Source organism: Argiope bruennichi, chromosome 7 (assembly GCF_947563725.1).
Source record: "Argiope bruennichi chromosome 7, qqArgBrue1.1, whole genome shotgun sequence".
Lineage (NCBI taxonomy): Eukaryota > Metazoa > Arthropoda > Arachnida > Araneae > Araneidae > Argiope > Argiope bruennichi.
The window spans coordinates 31,613,325-31,629,625 of NC_079157.1; the positions used below are offsets into that span (position 1 = coordinate 31,613,325).

Genomic DNA, 16,301 nt, shown 5'->3' on the forward strand with positions numbered 1-16,301 from the left:
ATCCGACCTGTCTATCCGCCACATTAGGCCGGATATTCGAGATCGTTCTGTATATTATATTTTGGTAACGTTGAAAAATATTATGAATAATATTATGAATATTATTATGAATATTATGAATAGTATGAATAATATTATGAATATTATGAATAGTATGAATAATATTATGAATATTATTATGAATAGTATGAATAATATTATGAATATTATTATGAGTAGTATGAATAATATTATGAATAGTATGAATAATATTATGAATATTATTATGAGTAGTATGAATAATATTATGAATATTATGAATAATATTATGAATATTATGAATAATATTATGAATATTATTATGAAAAGTGTGAATAATATTATGAATATTATTATGAATATTATGAATAATATTATTAAATATTATGAATAATATTATGAATATTATGAATAATATTATGTATATTATGAATACCCCACCTACAAAGAATGCCCTCTCATGTTGGCATCAAGGATAATGCGATTGCGGACACCCTGTCCCAAAGCGGGAGCTAGTGATGTCTTTGTGCTTACTGAAACTCTTACTTACATGCAAATTTTCTAGAGAGCTAAAAGCCAAAATAAAACCACTTGGTTTGTCCCACCAGTACATCACTGGTATAAGAGTCCTGAGGGCTCTCTGACTCTTGATTGGAGTAGGCAGGATCAACCTACTCTTACTCACTTTCTCAGCGGGCACCTTCTAAGCGCTTTGAAGTCTGTCCCAAATGTTTTACGGTAGAGGATTCACCTGATCACATTTTTACTCGTCTGGGCTTCACCAGGCAGGATCTTAATGACAATCCATAGGTAGTATTGGACTTCTTCAGGGTGCACAGTTTCATAGACTTGATATAACTCTGCTGTTCATGGAGATGTGCAACAAGATTATGAATACCGAATATTGTATCAACACTATTGTGCAATATTTAATATTGGTGTATATTATGCATTTAATCCAATCCAACAAGATTAACAAACTAAAGATATATAAAAAATATTAAAAAAATGTTCTGTATACACCTTGATTATCAAGTAAACAAAAATATTATAATAAGACAAAAATAAATAAGTAATATTTATAAAATTAACTTAAATAACTTTAAAAAAATTAATAAATAATACTGATAAGTATCATGTATTTTATCCTATACAACAAGGTTAACAAACAAACGTTGCATAAAAACTAATAAAAAGATACATTTTCGTTTTAGGGTAAGCAAAAATAATGTAATAAGACAGGAATAATAAACATAAATAACACAATAAAAATAAATAAATAATATTTATAGAATTGACGTAAAGAATGTAAAAAAAGCAATAAGTAAAGCTGATAAAAATTATATATGTTATTCTATCCAAAAAGGCTGAGGAACAACTAATTTTTCGACTGTTGCATGAACCACATCTTAAAGATAAATAAAATAATAAAACTTCAAAAAAGAAACCTAAAATTAAACCGAAGTAATATAAATACTAACTAATTAATTTCTAATAATTATCTTGATCAAAATTATAAAAATTACTAAATGATATTGAGATACCTATAGCCTCCTTCCGAAAAAAAAACATTACCTTTTGATGCAAACTTCATGAAAAATATTTTTAGCTATGTCAATCATTCAAATGGCCTATGATATATTTAATATTACAAACATAATAATCATGATATTATAGATGTAAAAGAGTTCGTATCCCTGCTTTGAAAGATGTCTGAATACTCAAAATTATCAACTTCTTTTTAAAGTATCTAAAATTAAATAATTTAATATCTCACTTCACAAAATAATGACGTTTTCTCTTTATTACAAAAAGAAGCTCCGATCAATAAAACGTAGATATTTCTAGAAACAACAAAGAAGATTTTCTTCTAAGGTAAAAGAAAACATTCATTTTCCTTCGATGGAAAAAGTTCAGAGCTAATAGGTTTCCTCACTAATGACCAAAATTGTTAGCTCCAATTATAAATTAATTATATAGATTAAAGGAAGAGACGAAATTCTTCGAAAATTTCTCCCTCCCCCCCCCCTCCCCCTCTTTATATAGAACTAATTACATTTATTAAGCCTGTAATGTTTGAGTTAAGCCTCGAATGAAAAACTATTTTGCGTGAGGCCTTAAAAATTTTTTTAGACTTTGCTTTTAAGTGCTCGGTGCCAGTAGACCACTAGAAAAAGATTAGAAAACCGGTGGTCAGATTCGAAGATGGTTAATTTATAATCCTGGTTAATTTTTTCTAACAGTTCAAGAAGATTTACTTTTATTTATCAAAAAAGCAGGATTCTAAGAACACTTTTAATTAATTTCTTTTAATAGGTAATAGTTCTTGGAAGGAACTAATTTTAGAAGATTACCAGAAAACTACATTATTAGTTATTGTTCGAAAAAATTAAGATGATTTAGTTTTGTGTTGACCTTTCGCTGCATTCGATGTTGAAATGTGGTTGCTAATCTGAAAGTCTTGTTAAATGTAATTAATGAGCTCAGTATGTTTTCAATGGTTGCTTTTACTAGAGTTTGGAATATAATTGTACCAATTGGACAGGATTGTATAAAAACGAATGGTTTAAGATTAAATTAAATTTTTAGGTTTGAATCTCTCCTCTAAAGATGTGGGGGTGATTTCTCGTATCATGCTACTAAGTATATCTTTCTTTCTACACTATAGAGATTTATCAAAAATCGATTTTTTTTAATATTGAATTCTATTTTAATATATTATGATATTTTTTAAAAAATTCGTATTATGAATTTAATCAAGAAAAAAAATTAAAAATAAATATATTTGTAACCTCCAGATTGCGCAAAAAAACCTGAAGTTTTGAGAAAAATGGCAAAAAATAAATAAATAAATAAATAAAATTAAAAAAATAAAGATTAAATCTTATTTTTAACATTTTCCCAAGCCATTTTTTTTTTTTTTTTACATTTTCTTGTGTTCGTCAAACGATCAGTCAAAAAAGTTAGCCTCGTTTCTTGAAAAAAACTAGATCAAATTTTACAGTAACTTTATTTGTAACCTAAGTTACAAATAAAAGCCCCAAACGAAATCCACTTTTCAATGTAAGTGTCTACGTTATGTAAACATGTAAAGATATGGCATAAGTTTTTCAATGCCTCCAGCAAAAAAAAAAAAGAAAAAAAATCAATGATCTCAGAATATTGTTCAGAAAAAAACATTATACTAAAATCGAAAGGGATCGAATGTAGTAGGTGTATGATGTAATTTGACACAGTCAGCTGGCCTCAGTAACAAATAACAACGTTTATTATCACGAAGACATAGATAAATACACGGCCGAGACGTACACAAACAATGCACAGCAACTCACAAGTAGTAATCGGTAGTATACAACAGGCACAGCATACACAGAGGCCAGACAGAACTCAGCAGGAGGAGGGAATCCATGTAGCTAAACAGTCAAGTTTCTCCAATTGTCTGCTGTTCTCCACTGTCTCTTCGCTTTAGATGTACCTAGCTGCCGACTCAATACTATACTACTGGCTACTCCATGTATGAATGAATGCTGCTTCAATACTTGTCTCCAGAACCAAGCGCACACTACCAATTCTCAATCCACTAATTACTTTAGCTCCACTCAACGCTTGCGCTTCGCTGAACTGATGCAACTAATTCGTCGTTGATTCACTATACAACTTACTAAAAGATCGATTCTGGTTTGGACTGAGGGCTTTTATAGCTTCTACAAACAGACACAGAAAGTTCTCGAACAATCAAGCATAACTCGCCTCCAATTGGTCCTAACGCCTAAATTTCTGAGGATTCCAGTGTCATCCAATTTGTCACCAAATTTATCTATAAGTAGCCAAGGAGAAACCCGGGGGTCATTGATCCGGCATCTGATCAGCATCCAACAGAGCTACCAGTAAAACTATCTTTCCTATGTTAGAACTAACTATGCTGTGTAGCAACTTTAAACATTCGTAACAATACGTTGCAACTGAAGGTTTTTCCTCACGCTTAATAAACAATTATATATATCAAATTCGGTACGTGATTTTAAGGCATTAAGTGCAAGTCTATGTCAAATTTTTGTTTTAAGTTGTTGGAAGGAACGAACCTGAAGCCCAAGTTCGATTTTTTGGATACTTTTGACCACATGCCAGGGATTAATGGCCAAAACACTACCAATACTAAATTCACGCCAGAAGTTAATATTTTGTATCTATTGTACGCCAATGCTTTGTAAGGCATTCACTGGAATAAATCTTTATTAAAAAAAAGGCGAGAAAATTTTTTGAGACCAATCCTTTTTTTTTTTTTTTTTTTTTGTACTTTTTACCTATATGGTTACGGAAATTCACCTGCTTTCAGGAACACAAATGCAAGAAGTCCAACAAGTTCATTAATGATTAAAGAGGCAGCATTCCACAAGGAAACAGTACTGATACCAAAAGCTCACCTGAGGTGAATACGCTTTTAGAAAACAGAAAAACACTAATGAGAAAACAGTTATAGCTCTCAGGGTTCACAGCAAGATATCTTACTCCTTTCTCAACTACAGAAATAATTAATTATTCTGTGAACATCCCGGTAAGATGCTGATTTTTCTAAAAGGATCTTGGATCTCGTCTCCTAAGAGATATCTTCAATAATCATGAAATTTCCGCAATCTTAGTTTTTGTCGCCAAATTGATGACCAAGTTACCAGATTTCGGAAAATTTGGTAATCATTCATCAGTTATTCATTTAGAATATTTTATAAAATCGCTTTTCATCTATGATGTAAACATTATATCAAAACAATCTTACAGATTCGTCATAACTTTGAATGAACAATAAATTGCTTTGTTTATCGTGGTTATTGTATATATACTTGTCATCGACAGAAATGTTTGCTAAACATGTTCAACTTTGCTGGACTACATCTTATGATAGCAAAATAAAGAATAGTTTTAATTACAGTTGTTTGATTGATTGTTGATTATTCAATTATAATTGATTAATTCTGGTTGGTTTGGAAATTTCTGAAAACAAAATTGATAGATTAAAAAAAATGGTGAAATTGGTCGAATTGTGGCATATAAAAACTCTGCCAAAATTTTATTTTTGCGATATCTCTGGAAAATGAAGAACGGTGAAGGACGAGAGACATTGATGGTAATCTAAAGGTTATAAAGCTTTGACACATAATAAAAATTGTCAAAATCGATGCAGTGAGTGAGGTTGCCGAATTATGTCGAGCTTTCTTCAAATAAGGATGTGCAGTAAAGTAGTGTTTGGGAGATTTGTTTGGAAAATCTCGGGATGAGGAACAATTGAGCACTAATGCTGATGAGTGTTCAAGTGAAATAAAAACTGGCAAAATGAGTGCAGTGGTTGTAAATGGGTTTGGAGTATTCTTTTGTCTTTATTATTATTTTCAATTTATAGATTTCCTTTATCATCTCATAATGAACTAACTAAAATGTATACTGATAAGTCAGGGACTTGTATTTAAAAGAATATTAACTCGCAATTTCATAGTAAATATCTAACGAAGTTTCATTCCTTCTGCAAGTAAGTACTAATAGTTTACAATTGAATACTAATGAATATTAAAATTTGGTAACCTTTAATACAGAAGTTAAAACACTAATGGTGAAAACGTTTGACTCAGTTAATAGAATTTCAAAATTCTAACTTAGTAAATATTGTTACGAACCTGTGATGCTGCTTCCCAACATGGTTGGTTCCATAGGAGGTCCCAGAGCTTGGCGACAAACTTGGCGGCCATTTGGCGACTTGGCGACGAATTTGGTGACTATGGAGGCAAAATAGATTATACCCGAAACATCGAAAATTTCCCCGATCCGTCCAGTAGGAAAGGAGATACGCCTCGAATGTTCCTGATTGGTTGAGAGGCTTCTAGCCCCGCCTCCTGAGACCTATAAAAGGAAGCACCCGCAGCTGCCGGGCAGTGGTGAATTGAGTCGCAAGCCAGTGGAGTGCGAGAATAGTCGGAAGCGAAAGAGTTGTCGTCTTTGTGCTGTCCTGTGTGTCTTCGTGTAAATAAACGTCGTTGTTTCGTTTTCCACTGTCGCCTGCTGATTGAGTGTTCTCCACACCATATAACTCCCACTATCCAAACGAACCAGGGAAATTTCGTAACAATATGATTTTTAATTTTCGTAACAATAGAGATCTAATACATTTTTTTTAAAAATTTTTGCGTAAATAATGCACTTTTCTAATGGAATGACGTTTTCCAATTATTTATTAAAATTATTTATATTATTTTAATATACAAGTAAACTTATGTTAGTCCATTTTCAATCAACCACCTAATTTATAAAAATTTATTTTCGCTCCAAGGCTCCGAATCAACATTCGAAAGAAACATTCAATGTACTATTTTGCTGGTTGGTTTCCTTCTGATATCAATATTTTGTTCACGGCGTAAGCATCAGTATGTAAACAAAGTATCAAAGGGGTATATGTACAATTCGAAACACAGTTTCGAAAAAAAAGAATCGCATTTATAAGAATTATAATACTTTATAATATAATTATATTTTCTAAAATTCAAATATTTATTAATAGGATATCTTGTTAAGCTTAAATTAAAATTTATATTATTAATACAATGCCTATGCAAAATATTTCTATGAAACTTCAAAAAATCAAATATTCTATTTGTGTGAAACTTATCGTCATTGTTAAATTTTCACAGCTTTCGTGAAAATTCCCTTTAAAATTTAATATCGTAATCGGATAATACTTCCATTTTAATATTTTTCTTCAATTTAAAAAGAAAGTAAGATAAATAATCTTTTTAATAGAAAATAAAGTTCTTTTAATAAAAAATGCAAATTATTTTTAGACGAATATAAAGCTATATTCTTTTACATATCGCTTTATGTTTGAATTCTTTTGGCACAAAAGGTACGAAATTGTTTTTCCAGAAAATTTATCAAATTCTATTATTTCTCTGAAGGTATTCGAAAACAAGTGAAGAGTCGAGTTTATGTGGTGAGAAAGTGGCGCAGTGTGTCTTTACACTTTTTTAAAATGGGATAAATATGTTCTAACTGTAGGTAAAAATAACTTTACAACATTCAAAAATAACTTATATAAAACATCAATAATAGACAAATGCCCTGGGCGTCTCAAGTTAAGTTTAGTTATATCAGCGTTCCGCTGTAGAGCAACACTATTGCTATTTTCGAATGGACCTCGTAATTTTTATTCATCGTCAGATGATGAGAACGACACCTGAGCTGGCATCCCTCTCTCCAAATTTCCATACCACAGCAGCCGGAGGGCGCATGGCCCCGACGGATTGAACGTGCACCAGACCTTCTTACACGACTGTTCTTCGATGGAATCGGATCTCGAGCCTGAAGCTCTCCGGTTGCACCAGGTTACCGTGCCCCCACAAGGCGTCTCAAAAAGATTGAACAAGTGCTTATTTCTTTAAATTTTGCATCTAGACATGTACTTCCATTTAATAAATTCCTTTAAATAATTTGGGCAGTGGTATAAGAGCAATTTTGTTTTTGTGCGTAATGGTAATAAAAAGTTTTAAAAATTAAATTTGCATCATCTCTCGTTGGTTAAATGTGTTACATAGTTACTGATATATTTTTAGTGCATTTATCTGTGCCAAGGCAAAGTTTCGGGTATTTATCTATAAGACGTTTAGACATATTAAAATTACAATTTATTGACTCAGATCATTTTTCCATACTTCAGACTGTAGTTTCATAAAGTATTCCATTACACGTTTTAGAGATAATATACCTATCATAATGCTTTCTTAAAAATGAATATACGCATCATAATCCATTCTTAAATTTGGGCATTAAAAATTGATAATACTGTTACAAATCTGTAATTTTGCTACTCGGCCATGAATAGTGTCATCGTGAGAAAGACCGTTGTAAGATCTGTGCTGAGCAGCTGCCGCGTAAATGACCTGAGAGCTTGGCGACCATTTGGCGACTTGGCGACGAATTTGGCGAGTTTGGCGACTAAATGGATACTACTGGAATGTTCGAGAACTTTCACGATCCATCCACTAAAACCCGAGATACATCCAGGTACGCTCTGATTGGTCTGAATATTCTAGCCCCGCCTCCCGGAACTATAAAAGACGGGAACTCTGAAGCGACGAAGAAGTTGTGTGGATCGTAAAAAGTTGTGTGTGTGAGAGAGGTGTCGGAGTCGCCGACAAATAAGAGGTCTTGGAGGATTAGACAGCAAGAAAGCTGCTGAACTAATGATTAGTGATTAAATGCGCTGAGTAATTACAATTGAGTGGCGGTAGTTGTAGCAGAAAAAATTTTGTAACAATACATTCTTTTGAATTTAAAAAAAAAATTCCCCATAATATACTAAGATAAGTGTCTGTATAACTTTTCAAAATATGCATTCTCGATATCTATATAAAGTTGTATTCTTTTTACAATAATTTCATACATTCAAATAAAGCTTAAACTATCAAAATTTCAAAAACTAGTATTCTTGAAATATATTATATTTCAGGGAAATTAGTATTGCGTACATAATTTGCAAGCAAATATTTTTTTTTTTTCAATATTGAGGATGGATTTTGCTACTTCTCTGAGATATCATAAATGTTCTATTTCTCAAGTTTCTTTTCTCTTCTTTATTAATAACTAGCAGTCTTTGGCGACCAGCCAGTTCGCCAATCTTAATGCTCATTAAAATTTTAATAATTAAATATTTTATGTAACTCCTATTTTAATAACTTCTTCATCAAAACATTTTAAAGCTTCAAATTTTGATAGTTATATAATCCATTCATAATATTATAAAGGCCTTCAGCCATAACGTAATATGTATCTCTCTACTTTTCTGTTAGCTCCCGTAGAATTTATGCTTTAAATTAAAGTGGAAATGGTTAATTTGCATTTTTTACTGAAACGAAGCATTTTTTTAATATGAGTACTGAAAACAGAGTCACTGAGTATTTAAACCTTATGGGCACAAAAGAATATCTTTCTTAATTTATGTAATATCTCAAGAAGTTTTTTACAAAGTTTTCTCACATTCATCATGAATAGATCAATTAATTAACAATGATTAGTTTTAAGTGCATCAAACTCTAAGAAAATAAACAGAGTCGTTTGAAATAATCGGGCGTAAACATGTTAAGCCTTCAAAAGCAAGTCCGTTGAAAATAGAGTTGTCGACAATCAAAACACATTGCGCATGCGGGAATTTTCAACGGCAATATGGTAACGCAAATGCGTGAATTTTGTACGCCAGTTGAGGTAACGCTACGCAGATTAGAAATTTTTAATTTTCTTTATTCTGTGTTATTTTAATTCAAAAGTACTTCAGAATGAATCTGAAAGATCGATTAATTAACAATATTTAATTTTAAATGCATCAAACACTAAGAAAATAAACAGAATCGTTTGAAATAATCGGGCGAAAATATGTTAAGCCTATCCTCGTTGTGAAAAAAACTGAAGCCTTACTCATTTGGCGGTGGGGAAATGAAAAGATTTTTTGGCGGGAGAGATAGTTTTTAATTAATAATTAAAATTCTAATTAAAAATTCAAAAAAGGGACCCCAGGTGCACATTCCCGACCTCTAAGGTATACATGTATTAAATGTGGTAGCTGTAGGTCAAATGGTCTGGCCAGTAGAGCGCCAATCCACACACACACACACACATTGAGCTTTATATAAGTATAGATTACTTCATTACCTTGTGTGCGAAAAAGTTCCTGGAAAATCAAGTTGGTTTAGATTTAAAAAAAAAACAAAAAAAATTAATTTAGATTATAATTAGAATAATTTAACTGATAATAACTTTAACAATAATGCTAATATGAATTGTGTTGAAGAGAACAGAAAAAAAATATTAAACCGGAGGGAGTAAAATCCCCAAAACTTTATCGGGAATTCCCTAATATTTTTGACAGAAAAATTACTTTCTATCATCATATTTGTAAAATAATATATTTTTATTATAAAATAATACATTTAAATAAAAAAAATAATTCATTACTTTCTCGTATACGTAGAATAAAGAAAGTACAGTAATCTTTAAAACAAATCTGGAGATTTTGACGGATCTCCACATTTTAGACCTCACTGAGTTCCAAAAATACATTTTTTGGAAAATGTCTATCTGTCTGGGACGAAGATAACTCGTAAATGCTTTGAGCTAGATGGTTGAAATTTGGTATAGATCTTTACACTAAATTTGCAGATTTCTGTCAAATTTTGAGTAAAATCTGTTCCGTGGAAGTCCGTCTATCCTTTTGTTCGGAATATAATTTAACACGATAACTGCAAAGCGAAGAGAGCTAGATAGGTAAAATTCGGTCTACAGATTTAACATCTATAATGAAGACAGCTGTCGAATTTTGAGTGAAACGAAACAAAAAGTTGTCTGTCTGTCGAACTGTACTTTCAGAAGCAAGTAAACGCAATAATTCAAAAACCTAGTGACCTAAATATATCAAATTTGGTATGGGATTTTATGACTACAAGCGCAGTTTCATTTCAAATTTTTGCTTCAATCGGTTGAGAAAAACATGTTTAAAACAGAAATTCGATTTTTGGATACTATTAACGGGTGCCCGGCACATTAATCGCCAAATAACTCGCCAAGGAGGACAGGATAGATTCAGTTAAAATATTAAATTCACGCCAAAAGTCAATATTTCGTAACTATTGTAAGTCAATGCCATGTATGGCGTTCTCTGGCTTGACAAGTTTATTAGAGAGTATATGAGAAATGTTTGGAAGCCATTCCCACTGGTTTTTATATTAAAATTATATAATTAAAATATTTTATGCAAAAGTAATTTCTACATCAAAAATATTTTATCCAAGCAGGGATGTTGTATCAACTTGTGCTTTATAAAACATATAATAAAAAATGCATTTATAATTCAAATTAATAATAAATTCCGCACTTGTTTAGAAATCTCCAAGCTACAATATCATTAATGGCAATATGAGAATTGCCTGCCATAGCTCTTTAAATGGAAGCAACATCTTGATGTGTTACATCTAATCTGATTTACGCATAAATTAAATGTCACCCTTTATGTCAAAATCCCTGCATTAACCAGAAACTACATCTCAAACGCTCTCGTAAAAATCGGACATTATCCATTTTTATTGAGCACTAAACTCGATTCTGAAGTTGTTGCCAAAGCTGAAAACCTAATTCTGAAACCCGATAAATCACATCACTTGTATCTCATTCAACTCTTTCCCTTGTTGGTTCGATAAACAAAATAATTTAACTTAATTCGCAGCATAGAATTAACCTGGATAGAATAGATTATCGATATATAATGCAGTTGGAGTGAATAATATTTATTCAGTTCCTTTCTGAAAAATTACATGGACCATTCATTATACAAAGAATGGAAACATTTTTAAGAGTCTCATTACTTTATGTGCTGACAGAATTTGAATTGTGTCCAAGTTTTCATTTTACAGCATCATTAAAGTTAGAAAATTCGATTCTGTATATTATGTATCGTATAGGGGATTAAATTGATGATGTTTTTACGTTTTAGAAGGGATATTTTATGTTATTTATTTCCCGTGTGAAGCTTTTTGTTAAATATTTAGGGAAATTTTACTTATTTTATACGTTTTTATGAAACCAAATTCATTTTTGTAATCGTAATTTTGTGATTTGATATTCCCTCATTTCTTGATGTATAGGAGATTTGAAATTTTTTTTGAATGTGTGTTTTTGATGCCAAGACATTATTTTAATAGTGTTATGAATCTGCAATATTGCTTTCCTTCGCATTTAGCCTCATAGTAAAGAAGAAAAGATTTGCAGATACTCAATGGTTGCCAAGGGTGGAACAACGATCCTAGCCTTGGAGGCAAACTGACCACCCTTTGATAACTAAATTTAAGAATATAGAAAATATTAAAATTATTACTTGGTTGGTTCGTACTATGAGCAGAGATCAAAAGATCTTTCTAGAAAACTCCAAACCCTGTCATTGATATGATGTAACCAAAGGTGTTCACATGTGTAAGAATTTTCTATTTGGAATGATGATCGCGGAGCGAGCTCTGTGACTGCATTCAGAACACTATTGCGCATTCAGAACACTATAGCGCAAATTGTTATTAGTGGTTAATAACAATTTGTTGTTTTCTTGTGTGTTAGTAATTCCTGCAAATTCTTCTTTTGAATACACTTCGGTTGTGTCTTCGTGCCTGAACTTCGTGTTTCCTTTTTGGAAAAAAGCATTGCATTAAATTAAAATTTCATTGTCTATCATTTGCTTGGTTTTAACTTCCTTTTAGTTGCAAATTTTATTTGAATTCTGGTTACATTTTAATTTAAATTAATTTAAACTTTATATTCCGGATAAACTAAATCTCAAAAATGCTTGCTAAGGTGAGGACTTTTGCTGTGGAACATTTTTTTTTTTGTTACTAGAAAATAAGATAGTTTTGACTATTCACCGTATCTTACGCAGTTATAATCAGTTTAATATATCAGTACATCTCGTAAACGATACAAGAATAAAAGCAATTAAATGAGGGGGGGGGTAATGCCATCTTTAAAAGTGTTACGGAAAAAAATCAAAATCTGTTCTTCTAAGAATTGTGAAAAAGTCCAATAGGCTCAATAGCGGTTAACGATTATTTATTCTATATGAAAATACAATACACTACTTCGTATCAAAACATTGACGAAGTGAACACACAAAAAAAATGCACTTCCAGTAAATAGCAGCTTATAAGCAACAAATCGTTAATAAACAATTGTAACAGCACAAAGGTGTCATAAAGAACTCATAAAATATCAGTACTATAGACTTCGCTTAACTACTCAAGTCGCTCGATTCGTTTACTCATTGATTGACTCATATTTTTGGGTTTTTATCCTTCATGACAGAACATTGAATGTTCCAAAAGAAAACTCGGAACTAGTGTCCGATTGTGAATGTTGGCAACATTCTCGAACATTACGGTTTCTTTATTTTTGCCGACAAAATCAAAAAAATGCAATCAATTTTATAGCAAATACTGGGAATCATTGATTCAAAATCCATTCAACAGCCATTATTATATCGATAAAACTGTCTTTCTTACCAGGAGACTTACAGAATGGGGGAGAGCAATATTAAATTTGTAAAAGTTCATTCCTTTTTATTCCTATAAAAATGTATTTCACAATCAATATGAGAATGAAACTACGCCAGTTGTAAATTTCTTTACAATTGCAGATAATGCATAATTGATTATAGCTTGAAACGTTTAAACGTTGTTTTTTGTTTGTTTTTTTCTACTTTGCAATCAACTCGTTAACTAGCAAGGTGGTGTTCATAGTATATCTGTGGTAAAACCAGTATCATTGATGAAGAATGTCCAAAATGGTTTTATAGTGAACATCAGTATTATCGATGAATCTTCTAACTGGTTTCGTAGAGGATACCATTGTTATTGATGAAGAATCTTCGAAATGGTTTTATAGTGAACATCAGTATTATTGATGAATCTTCTAACTGGTTTCGTAGAGGATACCATTGTTATTGATGAAGAATCTTCGAAATGGTTTCGTAGCGAACACCATATTATTGATGAAGAATCTTCACAATAGTTTGGTAGCGAATACCAGTATTGTTGATAAAGAATCTTCGTAATATTTTGGTAGTGAATACCAGTATCATTGATTAAGAATCTCTGTAATGGTTTGGTAGCGAACACCATATTATTGATGAAGAATCTTCGTAATAGTTTGGTAGCGAATACTAGTATTGTTGATAAAGAATCTTCGTAATAATTTGGTAGTGAATACAAGTATTATTGGTAAAGAACTTCGAAATTGTTTGGTAGAGGATACCAGTATTGTTGATAAAGAATCTTCGTAATATTTTGATAGTGAATACCAGTATCATTGATTAAGAATCTCTGTAATGGTTTGGTAGCGAACACCATATTATTGATGAAGAATCTTCGTAATAGTTTGGTAGCGAATACTAGTATTGTTGATAAAGAATCTTCGTAATAATTTGGTAGTGAATACAAGTATTATTGGTAAAGAACTTCGAAATTGTTTGGTATAGGATACCAGTATTGTTGATAAAGAATCTTCGTAATATTTTGATAGTGAATACCAGTATCATTGATTAAGAATCTCTGTAATGGTTTGGTAGCGAACACCATATTATTGATGAAGAATCTTCGTAATAGTTTGGTAGCGAATACTAGTATTGTTGATAAAGAATTTTCGTAATAATTTGGTAGTGAATACAAGTATTATTGGTAAAGAACTTCGAAATTGTTTGGTAGCGAATACCAGTATTGTTGATAAAGAATCTTCGTAATATTTTGATAGTGAATACCAGTATCATTGATTAAGAATCTCTGTAATGGTTTGGTAGCGAACACCATATTATTGATGAAGAATCTTCGTAATAGTTTGGTAGCGAATACTAGTATTGTTGATAAAGAATCTTCGTAATAATTTGGTAGTGAATACAAGTATTATTGGTAAAGAACTTCGAAATTGTTTGGTAGAGGATACCAGTATCATTGATGAAAAATCTTCGGAAAGGTTTAGTAGCGAATACCACGAAGATGTTCTTTTTTTCTTTCCAGTCAATTTTTAATCACAAGAGCTTAAACTCAAGAAAATAGTCTTATTCCCGGAGAATAAAATTATTTATCTTAGATTCATGAAATTCTTTGTGAGATAGACTCTTCCATCAGATCTGTCAACAGAAGTGGAAAGTATATCAGATATTCTTTGAATACCACGTGACTGGAAACAAAGTAGATATACATTACTGATGACAAAATATAAGGATTTTTAGAGTTCTAAGATAATATCTACATTACAAAGAATTTAAGTATATTATTGGTGCTATTAAATTTCCAAATCTTACATAATGAGTGTAAATAACTTTACATTTATTATATGATTTCTGCTAAAAAAAATATTTCTGCTAATAAATATATTAAATATAATATATTTTAAAGTTCAGGAAACAAATAAATGAAAAATTAATTGGCAATATTAAAAAGATTTTATTTCAATTTTAAATCAACATTTTAATCAATTTTGTTCAATATTATTTTCGAAATTTATCGTTGAAAAACTATATATCACCTTATATTTAATTAATTAAAAATCATTTTTGAAATTTCCAATCAATTAGACAATAGGATCATTTCCACCCACCAAAGCACGTTTACACCTAAACTTGAACATTAGAACGCCAAAGTCATAAAGGTACTCATTAGAGTTATACGGGTTGAAAAGTTCCCCAAAGCTCCAAAAGATGGCACTGGAAGGAACAAAGCGCGAAGGCGCAGAAGTCGCAAGCCTGATGGATTGTGGGTATGGCTACAGTCTGCGGCAGGTGTTATTTCCTGATCACTTACCTTAACGTCGTTGTAGGGTGAAAATTATTTCGGCTCTTTTTTCTTCTCCAGCCGAGTGCGAGATTATGTTTATAATAAAGTTTTTGTTGTTTATGACACTTGTCACAGACAAACCCATCGGTGAAGTCAACGATTTTAAGCCGAGCTTTAGCATCTCCTGTTTCAGTAGAGACATCTACGGCAAAGAGTACGTCTTAGCTACTCATGCATCACAGCCCCTTTTTATGGGGCAGACTTCATTCATACGTTTCTTTAACTCATCCACAAATCGCAATTTAGACTTGAATCAGAAAAGAATCATCTCTGATCTAGTACTCCCAGTGTTATTGTCTCAACTTTGTGGATACGCCAAATTTATCTATGCACCAGCCACCATATACACGGAGAGTCTTCGGCCGGCGGGGTTCGAACTCACAACTCAATGGATGTGTATCCAAACAGGCCATACCAAACAGGATATGCAGGAACTATAAAGTTTATGAATACACAGGAGGTAGCGCCGATCGAGATCCATCGTCAGATATGTTCAGTGTATGGACCGGATGGTTCGTCGTTGTCAGGAATTTTCCAAAAGTAGGCAAAATAACCATAAAAAACATTGTGGCGGCCCGCCATCTCTCATTAATGACCACCTGCTGCAGCAGGTGCGGCTGTGCATTGCAGAATCGTCGCTTTACGATTAAGGAACTCAGTAGCCATTTACTCCTGGTACTCTGTAGGCCCGCGGTGACCTACTGGTAAAGAATTCTGTAGTGGCTTTTTTTTCATATAGACAATGCGCAATTAAATAGGGGGTATAATCTCTATAAAAAATCTTTTTCTCTCTTTTTCTCTTCTCTGTCTAAAAATCTCTTTAAATCTCTATAAAAGGGGGGGGCACGTTAGCCTGCTGATAAGGGCTCAACTTCGAAACCTAAGGGC

General features: G+C 31.8%; 1 protein-coding gene across 1 annotated transcript in view; it reads left to right on the top strand.

Annotated features, from left to right (window-relative positions):
- The window catches only part of LOC129975336 (potassium voltage-gated channel subfamily KQT member 1-like), a 620,836-nt gene that overhangs the window by 485,987 nt on the left and 118,548 nt on the right, over positions 1–16,301 (top strand). The gene's annotated exons all lie outside the window — the stretch shown is intronic.